The sequence below is a fragment of the Corvus brachyrhynchos genome, unplaced genomic scaffold, assembly GCF_000691975.1.
Source record: "Corvus brachyrhynchos isolate BGI_N302 unplaced genomic scaffold, ASM69197v1 scaffold28, whole genome shotgun sequence".
NCBI classification, from domain to species: domain Eukaryota; kingdom Metazoa; phylum Chordata; class Aves; order Passeriformes; family Corvidae; genus Corvus; species Corvus brachyrhynchos.
In genome coordinates, this window is record NW_008246058.1 from 1687046 (window position 1) to 1708855 (window position 21810).

Genomic DNA, 21810 nt, shown 5'->3' on the forward strand with positions numbered 1-21810 from the left:
CCCCCCCACGGGCTGTGGGTGGCTCTCTGCATCCCCCGTGGATCCCCAGGGGCTGTGGGTGGATCTCTGCATCCCCCATGGACCCAGGGGCTGCAGGGGCACAGCTGCTTCACCATGGGCTGCACCTCAGCCTGCAGAGGCACCTCGGCTCCGGCGCCTGGAGCACCTCCTGCCCCTCCTTCTCCACTGACCTTGGTGCCGCCAGGTTGTTTCCCTCACATGTTCTCACCTCCTCCTCTTCTCTGACTAGAATCCAAAATCTTGTGACTTTGTTTTGATTTTCTTCTTAAATGTGTCATCACAAAGGCGTTACCAACCTCTCTCATTGGCCCAGTTTTGGCCGGCAGCATTTCCATCTTCAGAGCCATCAGACATTGGCTCTGCCGGACACGGTGGGAAGCTTCCAGCAGCTTCCTCACAGGAGCCGTCTTTGTGGCCCCCTGCTACCTAAAACCAGGCTGTGCCAAACCAACACAGCCAGGTTGGATGGGGCTTTGAGCAACCTAGTCTAGTAGAAGGTGTCACTGTCCGTGGCAAGAGAGGAGAACTAGATGATCTTTAAAGATCTCTTCCAACACAATCCATTTTTTTGATCCAAAGTTTCTATGATTGTTATCCTTTATCTGAGCTCAGTGGGGACTGTTCTACCATTGGTGCAACAGAGTCCAGACCAAAGTGTCTCTTCTGATCACAGTGCTTGTCACCCTCACTCCCACCTCTTACAGAGTGGGGAAGACCATGGCATGTTGTTTAATCACAGTAGTTGAAGGTTGACATCTTAACGGGGTGAAAAGTGTGGGAAGTCTGCCTCATACACTGTCTCCAAGTACTATCTACCTTCATAAGGATGAGATAGCACTAATTTTGCCTCATTTTAGTCTTCATGCACAAGAAATGGATGTTACCCTCCTACCTTATTCTTTACTATGGCTCACACCTTTTTATGCTTCATTGTCCAACTTAGTAAAACAAGGATGAATTAGAGCTAATTGAAGTCTCAACTTCTGCAGCTGTAGCCTAGTGCTATAGGTTAATAATAGCTGATCTCTCAGAAAAGCCCTTAAAGCTTCTAAAATACCCCCACCCTTACACATTAACCAGACAAAAGTGGAATGACAAGGCAAGACAAAAAATTTCTAAGCCTCCTCATATCTCCATGAATAATATTGCTGCTCTTGTGGAAAGATCAGGGGGAAAGTGAATAAAAATATAAATGATATTTACGCCTTTCATCCATGTCTTGTTTGTTTTCTCTTTATCATGCATTGTATTAATGAGGAGGATAATTGTTATTTAATATCCTCTTCCAAAAAAGGCACTCAACCAAGGCATATGAGGGCTTGAAATAATTAGGACGATATAATTGGGTACATTATAGAGGCCATGAAATTAACTGTAGTTAAATTAACTCTTCTTTCTCACATGAGCATAAAGGAGAAATTGCCAAGAACACATCTTTTTCATACTAATTGGAAGCAGAGTCATGTAGCATTTTATCTGCCTGAGTTTTAACTCTGAACCACAGTTGTGCTTTTACATTCTTCTGTTGAACACTACCTCTAATTGTGGTCAGCCTTTGTTTAAATCTCCTGGACTCTCTTCTGCCTATAGGCAATACTGAAATTAAATCTTGCTGCATAGTGCTATAATCCCATTTAGGTCAACAACTGGATCAGAGTCTTCCAAGAACATTTAAATATGTCAATGATTCATTAGACCAGAACTAGAGCAACGTTCCTGTTTTGTGAGAGAGAGTATTAGTAACCTTTTTCCACAGTAGAAACACTGGTATTTGATCTGTTAATTCGCTCCCCATGGACCTGCCCAGCCATCCTGGGGTGTGTCTGAGCCTGATTCTGACCCCAGCATCAGGTTGATGCTCAGGTGTGAGCTCAGCCTGTCTCCAATCCCTTGAAAATGCCCAGTGCCTAGGGCTGCCCCTTGCCTGCCCTGCTCCCTGGCCAGGGGTATTGGGGTGGGCCCTGGCTGAGACCCCTGTGCTGCCAGTCCCCAGCTGGTACCACAGCCCCCAAGGAGGACTCGGCTCCTCTGAGCCCTTGACAACCACACTGCACCTTGACAACTTCCATCTGCCAAAGCAGAAGTCTTCTTTGAAGGGCAAATACAAACATGCTTACAACAGTTCTGTTCCTTCCAGAAGCCACATTTTAATATCTCATTGTTAAGAGCCTCATTCCATCCAAAAAAGTAGAGATGCAGTGGATGCAAAAAATTACAAATTTAGGTTGAATTGTTTTCAGCCAGAAAAGAAAATGGAAAAACAGTGAAAATAGTTAAAAACTTCTGTCAAATTTTCATGAAATGTTTTAATTTTTTATTTCAAAGAGACATTTCTTACTAAAAAAAATTCTTATTTTATCATCACTTTTTATTTTTAAAACTTTTCCTTTCAAAACTTGACTAATTGATGTCCCTTCTCCCTAAAAGTAACAGGGATGTTTCTCAGAGATGCCTGTGCCCAGATGCATGTGGAGATGTGGCTCTACAACTTCTTTTTTGGACAGGAAAGCAGAGCATGCTGAGCTCATAGCAGTCCCACAGAGGCCTGAAAGACCTCTAGGAGTTTGGGAAAGCCCTGCTTGTGGAACTAATGCTCACAAAATTACAACTTCAACTGTTCTTTTGTACTCTTTTACACAAATTTCAAACCATTGAAACATTATTTTTATTAATGTAAAGGGATACAGCTGGTCTAAACATAGGTTAACATCAGAAGTGACAATTTAAAATGTAAAAGTGAAGGCTTATTTGCTGTGCAGATAGGGAGCTGGAAGCAGCTGTTTTGTATGAAAGCACTTATTACCTCATTTGTAATTAGTATCATTGAGAACAACATGCTGTGGTTGTCCAGGAAGGCTCAAAACATAAACCAGAGCAAGTACTTGAAATCCAGCCATGCTGGACCCATCCCTATCCCAAGAGGAATTTAACACTAAGAGATAGAGTGGTGATTTGTAAACAGACAGAAATGCCTTCAGTGAGGAAACAGTCAACATGGGGAAAGCCCAGAGTATTCCACCCTGATATGATGACAATTTTTAGCTTATTAAGTGAAACAGTGTTGTTGTTGGATATGAGGATGAGAACCAGAGAACCTAGTCTCATACTCTTCACCAGCCCAGATGTTTTAGTCATACAGAGTTCAGAAAAGAAGGGTAAAGGTGACATTGACTCTTTCCACCCTCTATCACCCTCCTTCCTCCCGGTAGCACCAGCATCCTACAAGATATGGTAATGTGCAGGCTTTCTCCCTCTCTCATGCAAAGTCAAATTGTTTTCTCATTCTCTGAACTTTTCTTCCTCCTATTTCTTCTTACTGAAGGTATATGTTCCCGGAGATCTTAGTCATGGTACTGCAGAGGTGTCTGAAAACTATATTCAAGGTCCTTCCTCCAAAGTGTCACTACTGAAAGTGGTCTAAAGTCAACCAACAGCAGTTGTAGCCAAAATAACTCAGACGAGAAGAAAAAATTAAAGAAATCTGGACCAGATGTTCAAATAACATAAAGTCTAGATTACAAGAGAAGGGCCCACACAGAAAGTAAAAGACAGCAGTAAAACACATTCATTTCCAAAGGTGACACCTCAGTGGGTCAGTCTGTATTCTAAGTCATTCAAATGTTGAGGGTTTCACTGTGATTTGTTTCCAGTGAATAATGCAGGATGTAACAACAGATCTTCAGCTGGTGTAAATTGGTGTCAGTCTCCCCAAGACAATGGAGAACCAATGACTGTCATCGACTCAAAACCTGCTGCTCATTTTGAAAGGGGCTGCAACTGTATGTGCCTAGAGGTCACTGAGGTTTTCAGTCAGGCTGGCTGAAGTCTGTCTCCCATGCTCAGGCTTTGGGATGTGGAAAAAGGGAGCTGACTTTTAAAAGTCCTTGGCCAAGTCAGAAAAGAGGAAAATGAGAAGTAGAATCAATGGGAAGCATTAGCAAAAGAGATCAGGAGTAGGAGTTAAAGGTGGAGCATAGCAATGGTTGGAGTTAACACAACAATGTAAAGAAACACAGAGGAAATCCTGTAAGGGGAAGAAATGAAGGGATGGATTTAGAAACTTGGGCATCCATCAAAAGTAGCTGTACTGAATGCAGGAGGAGGGGAGAAAGGAGGGAGGGAAACATGAGCAATTTTTCAGCTTCAGTTTGCTTTTCAAAGTTGTAATTGTGCAAAGGTGTCTTAATTGTGCAAAAGTATCCCGTACTGCAAAGGGATGACAAGAGGTTATCCTGCTACTTTTCTTCCCTGGCTTTTAAGAAGATACACTGTACCTTACCTCACACAAATGACATTAAAAGTGTTTCCTTTATATGTTGGTTTTTTTTTTTTAAAGGGTAAGTTGAGAGGAAAAGAGGGTATATTATTATAACTCAGCCTCAGATGCTGAGGAAGATGATATCAAGCATCTCCCCCCAATCCTTGTTAGCTAGCTGCAGTATGAATGCCATAAATATTTCAGGTCTCCTCCCCTCTGGAATGAAGCTCTGATTCCTTCACATCTTGAAGGTGCTCCCCATTTCCTATTTCTAAGCCAAAAACATCAACATGCATGGAAGTGTCTGGCAGTGGTAAATCTGAGATGTACATGGCAGCATTACAGTTTGCAGTCAACTGGGGACACAGAAATCAAAATAAAATTTCAGTCCCTCCCAAGACATAAGACTGGGGATATATTAGGCAACTGAAAATAACCTACATCATCACAAATACACATGCACATATCTATTTTACAATGTCTGAGCACAAAATCACTTGAAAGCTTTTAAACTCTCCCCCAAGACTGCACAATGTTTGATTTGATGATCCATAGGTTATCTAAATACAGTCATCTCTTCTAAAAGTCAGAAATTTACAGTATGCAAACAGAAAGCTGCAGAGTGTCTCCAACAATAAGATTGATGCCATGCTGACTTTTGTTTCTGCAGAACCCTGGCCTGGCTGTGCAGATCATCACCTCTTGTGATTCCCTTTGCATTCACTTGGTTTAGGCAAGAGCCCCTGAAAATCAAAAGGTCTTTGAGTCTGGAGATTAAAATGTTTTTCTTTTTAATGTACTTGAACTTTTTCTTAGAATAATTTTTATCATGCTCAGAGATGGCACAAAAGCTTTTTCTTTATCCTGCTCTGTGACCATTTATAGTGAATCTAAATGGAAAGCAAAATGATGAATTGCAATGTGAAGAGGTAAGTAATCCCAGTATATGCTCCCTGCTTTAACATGTTTAATTTGCCTGTAAGAAAACTACCCATCACTCCTAGTAGATCTAAATTCTTCAGCAGAAGTCACTGCTAAACTATCCCATCTCCTTCTTTTCATATTTAAATCTCAGAATGTGTTACAGCCTTTTTTTGTTATCAGCATTTTCCAGGAAGAGAACATCAAGCACTGGGCTATGAAAGGAGAAAGGTAAAGTTACCTGGAGAAGGCAGAACAACTAAAAAAGAGGTATTTGAATCTTGGTTCAGCATCGGTACGGTAATATTTGGCCTTGTGGAAAGAGGCTACAGCCAGACAACATGATACAATACGTTGAATATAATCAGTCATATTGCAACACCAAACCTGAGAATGAAATTATGCTTTGCTGGAAAACTATCGCAGTTGACAAACAAAACTATTACATGTCACAAATAATTTAATTGCTAGAAAATGAATGGACACAAACTGTTCATGGGCTAGAGAAGCTCCATGGCTTTGCAATGAAGTAGGGAAAACAGCACTGGCAGATTGGAGTCCTCACCTCACCCATAGTGAGCAGGCACATTGATGTCTCATTGAAAGGCCAAACCCTTCTCTTTTCACCCAGGATGATTGTTAAAATAGTCAGTTACAAGTTGTAGTAACTTTTTGCAATTGAAACGACAACAACAATTTTGAAAGTTTATAGAGCAGATGTAGAGGCAGCAGTTACATCTCCACAGGCAGTGTCTTGCCCTTCCAAACGTCCTTATCCTGTTCCAGCCAGGACAGTGTTAATTTTTGCAGCAGGCAGGAGGGGCATGGCCAGAACCTGGAGGTTATTCCACACCACCTCACCTCATTTTCTGGGAATGGGGAAAGGGGTCCATTCCAGGTCATTCCAGCATGGCAGCAGTGAGGTATTATTGGGCTTGTTTTGGTAGAGTGGTGAGCATACGAATCCCTTACCTCTCTTGCACAGTCTTGTTATTAATATTGTTGCTGTCAGATTAATATTGTTGCTAACAGAAAACTGTTTCTTATCTCTTTGCTGTTTCCAGCAAGTTGTTCTTATCACAACCCACTATCTTTACCTTTTGTGCCTCCAATTCTCTTCTCCATCCCACCACAGGCGAGGGGGAGGAGGGAGCGAGCAAGCAGGGCATGGTTTGGAGTGGTTTCAGTGGGAATTCTAAATTGGAGAACACCATTCCTAAACCACGGCACCTATAAAGATATCTAACTGAGTTTTTTGCTGAGCCCATGGGCTGAAATCATCCACTCTGGAATAACAAGGCCAGTTCTCAAGATTAAAAACCACACAATGCACGTGATCCAGTACATAGGCACTAAGTAACCAAGAACAACCAAAACACAAATCAACTCATAATAATTATAATATGATCCTGGGGGAAACCTCTGTTAATTTATACTAATCCTATTAAATTCACTATTAACTAACTGCATAAGACTTTATGGGACATACATATCTTAAGCACCTTTCATGACACTGACATGGGTCAATTAATTTTCAGAACCCCACCACATCCCAAAGACATTCCAAACTCAAAGTGCAAATAAAAGATCCAAGAGAGAGAGAAAGAAACTCAAATATTTTGATTTATATTTTGATTATTGCTTAAGGTTCCCAGGCTTCATGACATTGCAAGAGGAAGTCATGTTTCCATGGAAGTAAAAGCATCCATGGACAGCTTTCCATAGATGGTGGAGTAATGTGTTACATACACATTTTTTTTCATGGAAGTTGAAAGTGCATTCATCTAAGTCATTTCTGTTACATTCTCCGACAGCTTTTGAAAATTGCCAGGCTAGTTTTTTGTTTGATCTTCCAAGATTATTGGAGGTTGTATAAACAGGAAGCAATGTATAGCTTCAGCATCAATTAAGACGATTCTAAACAAACACACTGTCACAGTGCTGTCAGTTCCCTGTGGTGGGCATGTCCATGGACTAAGATCACATTGCAAATCCACTTCTAGTGGAAATGGCAGTCCTGGTGTTCCTCCACTCATCTGCGGCTCTGGCTGTGTTAGTAACCCAAGCACATCCGTACCACAGACTCGAATACTGCACAGTGTGGTTCGCACAGATTAATAGTTGTTACATTACCTGGGGATAGTGGGAAGAGGGGTTTAGCCATGTGGGTGCTGTTCTGCTTGCCCTTAGGGCCAGAGAACACGACTTGACCTGCTTTATTTAACAGTAGCCTGCAGCTTTTACTCTACTACCAATCACCACAGGACAGACCACATAAAGCAGATGGACAGAGGCCAAACCATGCCGAGCTTCAGGAGTTCTCTGGGCCTTCCTGGGTTGATCAGTGTGTATTAAATAATGAACAGGAAAGGGAAATCAGGTTGCAATGGAAGTTGGTGGTCATTAGTCCACCATCATAAAGTGGCAGATTTGTTAAAAAATGCATTTTTTTAAACTCCCTTAGAAAAGTAAGTTGCATAGACACTGTGATGATTGATCTCCCAAATAAAAATGTATAAATTGGGTATCAAAAGACATTGGGAGGCAGACTCTATTACATTTCTGTGCAGAGGCTACAAACCCTTCTCTAGTCATTAATTCTTTCCATTGTTTTAGATGAGAAATATATTCAATATTTCAACTCTGAAGCTGGTAGGAAGTTTCCCACAGCATTCAACAAGCTTTTGATTAGACTATTTTTTTAGCTGTTCAGGTCCTGTACATTTACTATGACTGCAAGTGCGTAACATTGGCTTCTCACATATCTCTGGAGGAGAGATGTCTTTCCTGGCATTAATTCTAAATGTCAGACTAAGGCTCTTTATGCCCTCCCCCACTAGGCCTTTACAAATTGGTTGAATATGATTATATCAATAATTTCCACAGCCTAGGTCTCAACAACATTCTGCAGGGGGACTTCATAAGTGATTGCTTTCCAAGAAAACCCTGAGGCCTTCCAATCTAAATAGATGACCGGAAAAGAGCTCCACTTACTCTGTGTGGCTGCTTCCCGAAAGACTTGGGTGGTAGACAGGAAGAGACAGAGATTTCTCCCAGCCATAAATCTTGTGCAGACAGGATTCTTCTTTCATACCTCTTGCAACGAGCAAGGAAAGGCACAAAGGACTGTCCTGTAAGCAAGAGACTGCAGAGTTGCTCAGACTGCCCAGATTTGCATTCACATGTCTTCTTCAATCAGGGGCCATTCACTAAGGGTATATATGTGTCATAAATGTGCATCGTACACAGCACTGTACACAGGCACAGATGAGTAAAGATATTTCCTGCAATGCTTTTATCCAGTGAGACAAAGGTGATACTTCAGCCTACCTTAGAACAGAAACTTGAAAGCAGGAAGATTTTTCTAAGCAGTTTCTATTGTCTATTTTCCCTTCTTCTCAACCTGCTAAGTCAACCTCCAACAGCAAGAGAGGAACATAGTGTGCAACCAGGTCATAGTGAAAGAGACCCTGAAAATATTGTCCAGAAGGAAATATTTGATTTTCATTTCTTTCCTAGAAGTACTTTTATAGCTACAGATTCATGGTACTTGATGATTAAAAATGATGCAACATGTCATATGTGGATATGTCTGCATAGTGTGTTACTCAAGAGATACACAAAAGGTATGCCCACACTCTGAGCCAACCAGAAGCAGTACAAACCTGGTTATCCCAGCTCTGGGCCTTACTTAATGCACTCAACTTTTCAGGAGAACAAATTATCTCAGGTCCAGCACTGAAATAATCGTGTGTATCCAGCTTTTGGTTGCTCTACTTAGAGCACAGGCAAAACTAGCTTACCTCTGCCCACTGTCTACCATGTAGACCTGCCCACAACAGGGCCATTTGTTGAGCACAGAAGATGTTTGGACCAGGATAAGGGATGTTTTTACTTATAGGGGATATGAAAAAGACTGTTTCATAGTCTAGCTGAATTTTCTTCTAGTAGTGACGCATTCTTCAGGAAAAACAATATGGTGAAAAAACCCTCCTTTTTTTTTCTGTGTTCCTTACACCATAAAGCATATCAGTAATTGAAAATGGAAATTAAAGAAGGTGATTAAATTTCTAATGTCTTTAACCTAGCTTTGGGAACAGGATTTCAAGAGCAATTGCTTTGAAGGTTGCCCTTAGAGTGTGGTTTAAGACTTCTCAAATAAGTGTGTGTGGGCATGCATGAGCAGCTTTCTGAGTAACTGTTTAGCAGGATGTAGAATACAGATATGTCAGGAGTTAATTTGGCAAGTAGAAACTACGCACTATGTGTCCCAATGGGTGAAGGGTGGAATAGAAAGTTAATACTCCATTGCAGCCTCATATATTCCTTCCAAAAGCCACATACATCATCTGAAAAAGAGTCTGTATACACCTGTGGTCAAATATGAACTTGTTGCAAATATGAACTTGAAACTTATGGGGACTTCAGAGCTCATCTGCTCTGTCTAATTTCTCATCACTGGTTCCTTCTTAAGAGTTTCATGATGATCTCATAGTAAAAGTATATATTACTGCACTTGAAGAGTGCTTCAGTACTGTGCCAGTTTGGCCAAATTTAGAAATATATCCTCTGAGAGAAGGTAGGTTACAAACCACCCCTCCCCCACCAGGTTCAGGGAAAAAAACTTTTTCCTCGAAGGAAAGTGAAAGAGATAAAAACTATTTATTTAACAAACACACGGGGAAAGGATAATAATGCTAAATAATACAATCTCTCACTGTGGAGAGGAAAAACCTGGGAAAATGTTAGAAGACCTCCCTTTGGTCCTCCTCCTTCGAGCTGGGACAGGGTGGGACCCCCTCCTCCAGGGGCCAGGGCCCTCGGTAGAGAACAGTCCTGATGTGTTCTGATGTTGAAAACAATCCAGCAGAGAAAGGGAAAAATCTGAAATTCCAGGAAAAACAAAGTTCGACTCTCCAGAGGAGAAAAAACCGAAAGCTTGCTGAATAAGCAAGCAGGGTGCTTCTGCTTCTCTCCCACAGCAGCAGAACACAGAAGAAAGAAACAAATGCAGAGAATGAGAGTGTGTTATCTCTGTCTGTGTCCTTGACATTGGTTTTTTTTGGGTTGGTTTTTTTTTTTTTTTCCTTCTCTCTCCACTCAGGCTCAGTTTAAAAGCATAGAAAGGCATGTATACTAATTTCTGGGCATAGTGCAGTGATAGGGAATACAATGTCAAGTCACCCCAAGACAAGTACAAATATAGCTTTCATTTAAATTTGATATTTCTGTTTGTTTTTTAGCTCCTGGAAAACAGCATCAAAATGTAGAACTGTTAGAAATTGAAGGAAAAAGGCTCTGGTATGAATGACCTAGATATAAAATGATAGATTGACAAGTCCAGCCTGGGATGAGAGAGTTCACCTCTGTTTGAAGCACTGGACTAAATACCAGGCAATCTGTGTTTGTTTTTCCTGGCTCCCAGTGAAAACTTAAGCAGCAGTCACTTGAATCAAGAACTTACCAACACAAACATGTTTGCATACATACTTACATGATTACTATCTTTGAATTCAATAGACAGCCTGGGGAATTAACTATTTGCTGGATCAGCACCTTCCCTACTACAGTTTACACCTTACCCATGTTTCACTAATACTGTAGAAACAAGGGCAGCAGCCATCTGAGGTGTCATATTGCCCTACAGACACAAAACAAAAATATGTCATCTGTGACAAAGACATTAAGCACAGACTGTAGTTAAATTGCTGATTTGCTAGTTTCTGCCATTTAAATTAACATGCAGCATTTTCCAAACTTTTCTCACTGATTATATGCTATCTGTGTTTTGCTCTGTGTGAAGAACAGAAACCCACACTGTTTACCTTGTGCAGCTTCTTCATGAACACATGATCTTGGTTTTGTAGGCAGCATCACAGCAGTTCCCAAGGGAATGTTTGTATGCATAATAATATTTATCTATAATCCCTACAGCATTGTTTTATCAGATCAATGCTGAGCATTTCCATGAGATCTCTAGTATAACACGATATGTATCATTACATAGTTCTATGTAAGGAAGACTTTTTCTTCTTTAGATTAAATGAAAAAGCATTTTTGCATTCTGAACCATGTAATCTTGTTACAATGAGAAGAAATTTATGCATCAAAATCCCATTAATGTGACTGAGAGGAACACAAATAAATGCTCATGTATCAATCATTACTATAATTGTTATTATTATTCAGGCTGATTTATAGAGGACTATTGCTTTTGTGTTGGAATTTAATAATCAATCAGATTTGCCAGCTAAATAAAAGGACTCCAGCCTTGGTGAAAATAGAGGTTAGTGGGCAAATTCTCCTACCATGGACATGAAAAGATATGGTACAGGAATGTGTTTGCACAAGTGGTTGATATGTTGTTTTAACCATGGACCAAATCCTATGGTGTCTGTTTATTATTTATGAATATCTTAAAGCTTCCAGCCCCACATAGATTTGGGTTGCCAGAGACAAAACAGTGTTAAGAATGCTTAGCAGCTGAGATATGAAAAGCTTCAACAAATATAAAGATCACAAAAAAAATCATTTATCATTTATCTCTTTTAGCAAATGGTAAAAAACTCAAGGTTTCTGAGGTAAGACAAGAAATTCAGCCCACTTCAGTCATTACCTTAACTTAATCAATTCCCAATTTCAATTTCTGTAAAAAGGAGATTAGCAGAATTTCATCTGGTACATTAAAATGTGCTGAAGATGAACAGAATTGTCAGAGATGAGGATATATGCCTATGAAGAGTAGAAGTGAATGCATGATGCTGTCTGTACTCACCAGCATCATTGTAATTACTGCAATGAACTTGACACAAAATGGACTTGTGTGAGTATGAAGGATAAAAAAAAATGTACTATGATCTATAACTAGAAAAAAAAATTAAATAGCATCTGCTCCAAATGCTGGTATTGATTTTCTAGTAGTTCCATTAACATGATATTTCACATAAACACTCTACCACTCTGAACATTTTGGGAGTGTAAATAATTTTACCACTGTAATCCTGGTTGACAAATCTCACATGTTTCCTATATGGCCATGAGTCAGTACATATCAATCAAAGTTGTTGTGTATTTTGACATGGAAGGCTCTTAGACACAGCACATTTTCCTTCTGTTTACTGCCATCACATTCTGAAACATGATAATGGCCATTTGAATCAATCCTGGGTGCAGGCGTGGGGCATGAACCACCACGTTCCTTCATGCTGCCACACAGTTCCTGATATACATCAACAATCCATATTTGAACATGGGCAGAGTTGTTTTGAAGAACACATAATTGATTGCCTTCTTCTATCATGGTTGTAAAACCTTGTAAATTTTTTTTTTTTTTTACACTCTAGATTTCTTTCACCTGGTGACACAATAAAATTGATACAATCTGCATTTGAGAGTTATAAAGGCCTGGAGAATATGAAAAGGAAAAGGAAAGGCAAAGCTCAGGAACAGGAATCAGGTAAGACGTGTTGTCTTAACACTACCAGTGATTTCACACCTGACTGCAAAGAAAGCTTGGTCTGGTGAAATGAGAACAGAAGCCGTCTGCTTCACCTGCATATCAGAGGTTTTCAGGCAAAGATGATCTCGGCACTACTGAATGCAGTTGGTAGTCTGAAAAGTCTAAAGGATGGTCTTTTTGTCTACTAAATAGGTCTCAAGAGGTATCTGAACAAAACCATTCTTCCAAAGCAGTAAAATTCTTTGCTTTAAACCAATTAAACTGCATGGGATCATTCCAAGTGAAATAGCCTCTTCCTCTATCTTCCAGATAGGCAGTTGTAAATAAATGGTAGGTAATTTCTGAATGAACAAGCACCAAAAAAACTTGGAGAGTAAGGCCTGGATTTATAGATAAACTCATGCCTTGTCACGAGCAAAGGCATCACTCCCAGTAGCTGGTGTTGTCCCATAACAGGTTGCCCACAGATGTTGTGGCTGCCCCATTCCTGCAAGTGTTCAGGGCCGGGTTGGATGGGGCCCTGAGCAACCTGGTCTAGTGGAAGGTGTCCCTGCCCGTGGCAGGGGGGTTGGAAACGGGTGATCTTTAAAATCTCTGCCAACCCACCCCTTCTGGGATTCTGTGATAACATCACAAGGTGTGGCTTTAACCATTCCTAGGCATAGGTCCTTTTGGGTCAAGTGGTACAAATTTGAAGCTGCCTTTCATGTTTACACATTTACTGAGATTATTTTCTCACTACCAAAGTCATTGAATCTGCTCTGTTTTCTGTGAAATGGATGAATCTTTCTCTTCCAAAGCTGAACAAGAAATGTCCATTTATCCTGGTGATTAGGATAGGTGCAGGAAACTTCAGATAGGTCAAACTGAGCAGAGGAAGGATTTAAAAATCGAGCCTTTATCTCAGACAGGCAGTCTTACAACTGGGCACTGGACCTGGGCTACAATTCCAATGCCACTTATCAAATTAATGAACTTGGGAAAATGAGGGATCAGGACTTGGGACTCCTTCACCAATAGGTTCCCCTTCTGTAGCCTTGTCCTTTTTTGTAGAGCTCTAACAGGAGGGATAGAAAACGACCCTATTCCAGTACTCACCAGCAAGTGAATACAACCAATTTGAGCCCTGGCAAGGTGATGATGCCCACACCATCTGCCACAACCTGGATGGATTTCCCATGAGGAAAATAGTCAAAGGGCAGAGGACAACAGCATCCCTGCCTCTCCATCCAATTGTTCTTCTCAAAGGGGCACAGCAGCTGCTGGGCTTCACACTGTGGCTGCAGGTGGGCCTCTGATGGGTTCCTCATCTCCAGGGATTGGGAAGGAGTCTGAGTTTCAGTCTTCACAACTCTGAATTGACAGCTGAGTTCAGGAAGAGATAGGAAACTCCATTGTTCGGCCCATGATGCTACCAGTGAACTTAGGTTTTGGCAGCTGGGGAACTAAGAAAAAAAAAGGAAACACTGATTGATTTTAGGTGTTTCAGAGGTTAGCTCTAACTGGAAAGAAGGCTGTCAGAATCATTCTCCTGGATTTAAGGATTTAATCCTGCAGTGTGAATCGCAGTCTGTAACCTCCTTTTTGTTTCTTTTCTTTTTTTAACTATAAAAATTCACAAAATTACTGGTTACAAGTAAAGTAACACCACAGTAGATTTTTGGTTTCAGTTGTCAGAAAATCTTTACCTGAAATACAGTTGAATCCACTTAAATCAATACATGTGAATGGAATACACCTATTAAAAAATAGAAGTTAAATTACAAGTATAACTCAACTTTATAAAAAGAATAAAATCTCTGGAAGAATTTTAGTTTAAGTCAATGATGATGATGATGATTACAGCCATATCAAACTCTTCTGAGCTAATAATTCTTAATAGCAAAAAAGTATTAAAATATACTTTCTGTGAGCAAAGGTTAAGTACTCAGCCAGTTTTAAATGTGTTCTTGATTGTTGGAAATCAATGTGTACCTTCGGGCAGATATTGTGTATAAACATACATAAAAGCAATGACTAACACAATATTATAACTTGAAAGTGCCCAGTAGGTGTGTCTTATCTACAATGTTATCCTACTGCAAAATCACAGGCACAATTTGTTGACTAGGCATTGACTGTTGAGCAGCAGAATTTCTCAACAGAGAGGTGTTAAACAAGGTTCAAACCCTGAAGGCTTTGAACAAAAAAATTGCCACTGAAGTCAGCATGAAAAGATGCTGGGGGCGGGGATTTTTCTCTGTGTACACATATAAAAGCTCTGTGTACACATATAAAAATACTGAACTTTCACCACTGTCTCCCAGTAACACTTGACTCAATGACATTTTTCCTTCCCTACTTGCAAAGCTTTTTACAGTATTACTCTCCATTTCAGCAGTACACACAGTCAGCTTCCTGAGAGAGAAAATTTCTGAAGGACATGAAAGGTAAATGTTCTCTTAGGAACTCCTTGAGGCAGGAGAATTGCCTAGACACTGGGAGATCCCAGGGCTTCTCTTCTTCTCAAATGCAGTCTGGACTTGCAGTTCTCTCTGACATGAATCAAATCTTAGGGGAATTGTCCTGAGTTACTTCAACTATATAGTCTCAATGAGAACCATCCTAGGAAGGCAGAATATCAGACATTTTCATCTCTTCTCTCTAACTGCTTACTATTCCTTTCATGAATAGAAAGCAAAATTTCCCTTCTTGTCTTCAGTCACACTCATTTGGAGTTGAGGCGGCAAGAGCCCACAGATGGCTGGTAGACCTGCTAAGGTGAACTGGGTTGTAGTGCTGGGACAAATGGTTTCAGAACAGGAAGGCAGGGTAGGGAAGAAACAAAATGTCTGATACTATGAAGAAATTCCCATTTTATTTAAGCAAGGAGGACTTTTCTGTGGTGGAAGTGGAGGCTTGAGAGCAGCTGTGCTGTTTCTGAAGTGGAGGACCTGCTAGTGGTGCTTAACTCTCTCACTTGACTGACTCATGAGCATGGGTCATTTCTTACATCAGTGAATAAATTGGACTCTAAAGCTCCTAGTGCCTCTGGGAAAAGAATTATCATGGGAGCTTCTGCTACTACTCCCGAGGCCACCTCTAACAAGTTTTTTAAATGGTGATGGCTCTTTCATACAGAAAATGGATTTAAGCGTTAATCTTCTTGTTTTCTTGTCCTTTAAAATAATTTTTAAAAATCACCCAAAAAAATTAATCACCAAAAAAATCTCAAAATACCTCTTCTGGCCTTAATTGTCTATCATTAAATCCATTTTTATAGGCAAAAAGATGTTATTCAACTAAGTACTTAAAATACTTAGGCAATCAAATAAGGCAAGTTCTTCATTAGTAGCACTGAGACCAGCTATAAAATTTTATTGTATATGTGCAGTTGCTGGCATGTGATTTTATAAATGTGCAATGAACACATCCTCAAGACTACTACTGTAGTAGTTGAGTGGGTTAAGAAGTTGCAACTACTAAAAAACATCACAGCAGTGAAATGTACCTATCACTAGGCCGTATGAAGAAGCCTGTCTAGCAGTAGAAAGGTAGGAAGCAAAGAAGTAAATGCCCATTATACTGGCATCTGCTAGTCAGGTAGGTCCACAAGACACAGAAAATATACAAGATATGGTGGTTGACAGCAATACTCCCACTCAGAAACAGCTGGACAAAAATTCTCTCAGAGAGTGATGCCTTATGTGTCTTTCAATGGGATAAGCTAGCAAGAGCGTCTGACAAACTTGTCAGGTGCCAAATTCACAACTGGTGTGAAAGTGGAAAAAATTACATTCCCTTCTTCTGCCTTGTACCTCTGTATCACCAGTCAATCTCCTGTAGGCCTGCTGACACCTACTCCATCACTGCATAAGGGAGCATAAATGGGTGCAATTTAAATATCAAGGCTTTAAGAAGGGGTGTAGGCAGAAGCAGGCTGGAAACATCTCTCTCATCTGTGGTCTCACAAATTATCTGCTGTCTTCTCAAGATAGAAGTTATGTTTATTTTGCACTTCCTTGTGCAGTGATAGAGTAGGGGTGAGGGAATTTTAAGAGCTAGACCATTAGGAAGTCAGAAGTCAGATGAAATACATCAAACTTACACTTACCTCTCTTTCTTTGCATGGAGAGGATCTAACTTTCCACACTTTCAGCACTGTGAACTTGGAAAGCATACAGCTAACTAGGCACTGGGGAGAGCAGAGGTATTTTGATTTGTTTATAAAAACTGCCAAGCACCACCCACACTCTGTCCTCAAGTGACCCAAATATATTCTTCTGCCTAAAGATGAAGCATTGAGATATCTACCAGCACACAGAGTGCAAAGTGTGTTTTATGCTCCAGCAGGATAGATGAGCAACCAGCACAGAGTAACAATAATAAACACACTATCCATAATGAAACTCTTGAAGTCCTTTTCTCCTGAATAGGATTAAGCCTTGTTTAACATTCTAAAATATTTGCACAATGGAGCTTGGGTTTCAAGTTTTTTGATTTTTTTTTTTCCAGGCTTATTTTGGCTAAGATTCAAAGCAGAAGAGCCAAAATTATACAACACACAAATACAAAAGGGTAACAGTGAGCTAAATATAGATCAGAACATGAAACAGACAGATGGACTGTTCTTTAGGCTTTTCTAGATAGCTAGATATTTCCAGATATTCCTATTCAGAGTATTTGTAGCACTACAATAGGCTGTGTGCCTATTGTAGTGAAAATATTTAAAGCATCAGTTCTATGTCATTGTTTTTAAAAAAAATGTGGTGGAAATTCTAATTTTTTTTGCTGGTTTTTGCATCTCTGATTGGCACTTCTTTTTTTTTCCCCATTGTTCCATGAGAGCAACCTTGTCTTCTGTCTGATTGAAAGCAGTACAAGAGTTAAATGAGCCTCCTGAGAACCAAAAGATATATGGTAGGAAACAAAAAAAAAAAAAAAAAAAAAAAAAACAAAGAGGCAGGAGCTGGAAACCATGTTCAGGCCTGTGTGACAGTTGTTTCCATTCTACAGTCACGACAGAGGCAAGGTGAGACCAGGTGATAACAGCATTAAAAGAGCTGCCTGAAACAGCGAACAAGGGAAAACATATGTAGGCATCAAATTCCATGTAAGAAAAGTCTATTGCATTTGTTGGCCAACAGTCAGTTGGGAACAATTGGGAACATTTGTTGGAGCTTGCCAAAATGCTGAGTGAATGCTGCACCAGAAAAGTAAACAGTTTACAGAGCACTGGCAGACCAGAACTGAGGAAGGGAGCATAGCGAGTACGGAGTAAAGCAGTCACAGAGCAGTGATTAATGGGTGCAGGAATTTCAAATACAATCATACACCTGCACAGCATGGTCTGGAAAGATGGATTGCCAAATGGCCTGTGAAAAATTAGAGCAGGGGAAATATGTTTCAGTGTGACGTATTTGTTACAATGGAAGAGAAGGTGAATTCTGAATTTCACATAATCTGGACTTCAGAGAGGGTGAAGGAAGGGGACTGTTATTTAAGGGGGGGAAAAAAGACCTATCAGCAATTTACAAATGCTCTCATTCATCCCTGGGATACTGGCTTGGGTCTTACTTCTCTTCCAATGGTAAATTCTTCCCAAATGTCTACTTTGTGAATGATGAAAAATCCCTAATTTAAATTCTTGGTAACAATAATTTAATAATAAGAATGGGTAAAGCTTAAGTTGCACAAGGAAGAGTGATGGATTTTTCTTCTGGTTTGGCTGGAAAACTCATTTTTAAAGCTACTGAAGGCATAGGTTGCATATAGCCCTATGAATAGCTTTGCCCTTATTCAAATTGTAAGGCAACTTAAGCTAATAAACCTTACAGTTAATTAGAACTCTACAGTGATAGACATGACATTTCAGATCGTCTTCTTACCAAATTTAACAGCTTATTCCATGGCATCAGCAAAGAGATTTGAAATAGGATATCCACATCCTAATCTTATTTCTCCAAGAGCGCTAAGACAATTAAAAATAGTCCACAAGGTTTTGGGAAAATGCAGTATTACCTGTATTTTTTGGTCGTATAGAAGGTCTGTGCTCTTGGACAACAGTACACCCCATGCTCATCCTATTCAAAGGCAATTGGACTAAAGCCAGAGCACATCAAACCCAACTCGTGGTGTCAAGCAATTAATTCAGAATCTCAACCTTTTTTTTTTTTTGCCTAACGAAAACCTCTCCATCATCTTATTTGTAGCCATTATAGTCACAAAGAAAATTAATGAAGTTGTAATTGAAAAAATTATGCCTGCAAAGATCAGGAGGCATCTAAAATTATGCTCCTGGGAGGTATGAACATCTGCTTTTAATTCTGCAACCTGTCGATCTTGTGAGCAACAATAATACAAAAGCACTTTGTGTTTCTATGTGTGTGCACACAGAAGGTAAAGGCTGAAATCTTTTGTTGCTAAAGGAAGCCCTTACCTCTGAAGACAAAGTAGAATGGAAAAAATAGTCTCAGTGGCTAAGGGAAGGTGATTAGACCCACTTTCACACAAGGCAAAGTAGAGCACATAAGAAGCATTTGGGCTTGAACAAGAAGGAGCCAGCTATGGACTTACCCAGAGCCCTGGGTTGCCTTTGTGTGATTCTGTGCACGAAAAGTATTTGGCCTATATTTGAAGGGGTTTAAGTGATTTGTAAGCCTCTATGAGGTCCCTGCACCTGCCTAGATGTCTCCTGATGACAACACAAAAATCACAGATTTTTTTTCTCATACAGAAATCTTATACAGGTTCTCTCAAAGCTGAGAAAGCTGACAAGTGTATGGACCACATTTTCCCAACAAGACCACCACTGTGTAACACAGTGTAGCCAGTAGCTTTCCCTGTTCCCCCACAAGCCAGCAGAAAAGGGATGTGAGACAACTCTTTTTCTTGGTCCCAGCACCATTGTAGGCAGGACCCTGATGGTACTTTTTGGGCTGTTGCTTCCCCTTGTCACATACCTGCTCATGGCAGCCTTGGAGACTCCTGATCTTTTTCTGCCTCTAGTCAGTATGACTCACGTTATCAACAGCACTACTCATGTTCCTTCCTTTCCAACAAGTTCAAGTAATAAGGCATCAATTTTCAGCTTTCCTTTCCAGAGCAGGGACCCAGACCAAAGATGTATGAAGTTTGTAGCCAAAGGACTTTTCTGTGCTCTGTGTTTAGGGTAAACAGATGCTGCATAAAAGAAGGGTAAGGAGAACAGACAAATGGAGCTGAAGGAGCTCAACAACTTAGAAAATTTGATTTCCCTCCACATTTAAATTGTTAAATGTGGGCAGCCAAGACTGAAAAATTTGCTTTGTGCAAGTAGAAGAATTTAATGTTCCATTTTGCCAGTTGTGCAGACAGAGACACATGCAATATTTCCGACAGGGTTTGTTTGGCTCTTTTTTTTGCCTTATTTAACAATCCATTTTACAGGGCGATTTCAAGAAATGCCTGTGAGCATGCCAGAGAGGTGCTATATCAAAACAAAGTACACCTGATTAATTATCTAACAAGGGAGATGTTTGCACAGCCAGTACCATTCATTTTTCATGTGACAATGCAGGCTTTAAGTGTTGGCAATCACCAAACCAAAACTGCCAGAAGGATGTGGTTGCCATCCACACAATCTTTCCTTTGTGTCTCATACATGTCAGAGTGCTGTCAGGGATGTCCCAAGTTCCACCCCTAATATCTCCTTTGTACCTCTTTCAGTGACTTGTGAGCCATTTCAAATAAGGATACAGATTTTTAAAATGTCATTAAATTGTGGTTCAAGAAGATTTAGTAAAAACATTTTTAAATATTGCTAAATTATTACATTAGGAAACAAATTCCCTTTTCTCTCATGTTCATCAGATTCACTCTCCACTAATGAATACAAAGAATGAATCTCCAAGGAATTTATATTTGAGGTTTAAAGGAGGTTCAACATTTGGATTTGGCTATAACTTCAATTTCCTTTCATGAATATTTTATTTATATCCTGTATTAATCACAGAGTCACAAAGATAGCCTGCCTCCTGCTTCTGCTTGCTCTCATTGTCTGTCACAGAAGCACTTTCTCTCAACCTTAAATATCGCTAATTAAAAATTTCCCTGAAGCCAACTGATACCTGTGTGATTAATGGGCTGGCTAATAAATAAAAGGCACCATGCTACTTTAAGACCATTGTACCATAAAAGCATAGAAAGTGTGCCAGTGGCACATCTTGAAATATGCTTATTAAAGCAACAACACAGAAGTCCTAAGGGTCCTGAAGTGCTCCACATCATTAATAACCAGATAAACCATACACTGAGAAACCTACTTCAGTTCATTATTCTAAGCAAGGAAACTATGAAAACAAGGGGAAAAAATCCAGAAGAGTGAAGAGAAGCACAGGGCTTGTTTCTCAGATGGATGAACTGCCATCTCATCCTTGGTGTGAGTGTGAACAACAGTGAATGACTGGATGTTGCTGGGACAAAGCCTTTCACTCCGAGATTTCAGTTTCAAATGCACAGTAGGTTGCTGAACACTGTGCCCATCTGATGGGTCTTGTTTGGGTTAAACAGTCTAGGTAGTTGTTTGAGACTGCTTGAGGGTCATATCCAAAACCAGGACAGCTTCTTTAGAGAGGGGCATGGGGAATCAATTACAGCTTCATCTGTGCTTAGGGAAAATCTTTTTGAGTGACAGGAGCTCAGACCAAGTAACTGAACCAATATCAGCTTAGTCTAAAGTGGTACACAGATGCTTCCCTGCACGAAAGTAGTATCCACCTTATGGTAATAAATATGGCAACCCTGACAGCTCACCTTGGCTTAGTCTATAACGTCAATAAGATCTACTCAGGAGCAGATCAGAGAGAAGAGATGCAACCCTTAACAATCCCTCTGCCACTCTACTGTGATAAGCCCAGTGTAATGTAACTCTCGGGCAAGCTGACCCAACCACCTTGCAGGGCAGGCAGAGGTGGCAGAACCAGGCTCACATCTCCTGCCTAGAATCTTCCATGCATTTCAGTATAGAGAGAAGCAGCTGAGTGAAACCAGATGGAAACACACACTCATGTTCTGAAAGAAAGGAGAACTCAGCATTGAACTAAAGTTTGGTACAGCTGACCCATGCTGTACCAGTGTAAGGTCAACAGTTTGTAAGAAATAACGTGCATCAACCCTTGCATCTCACCAGTCT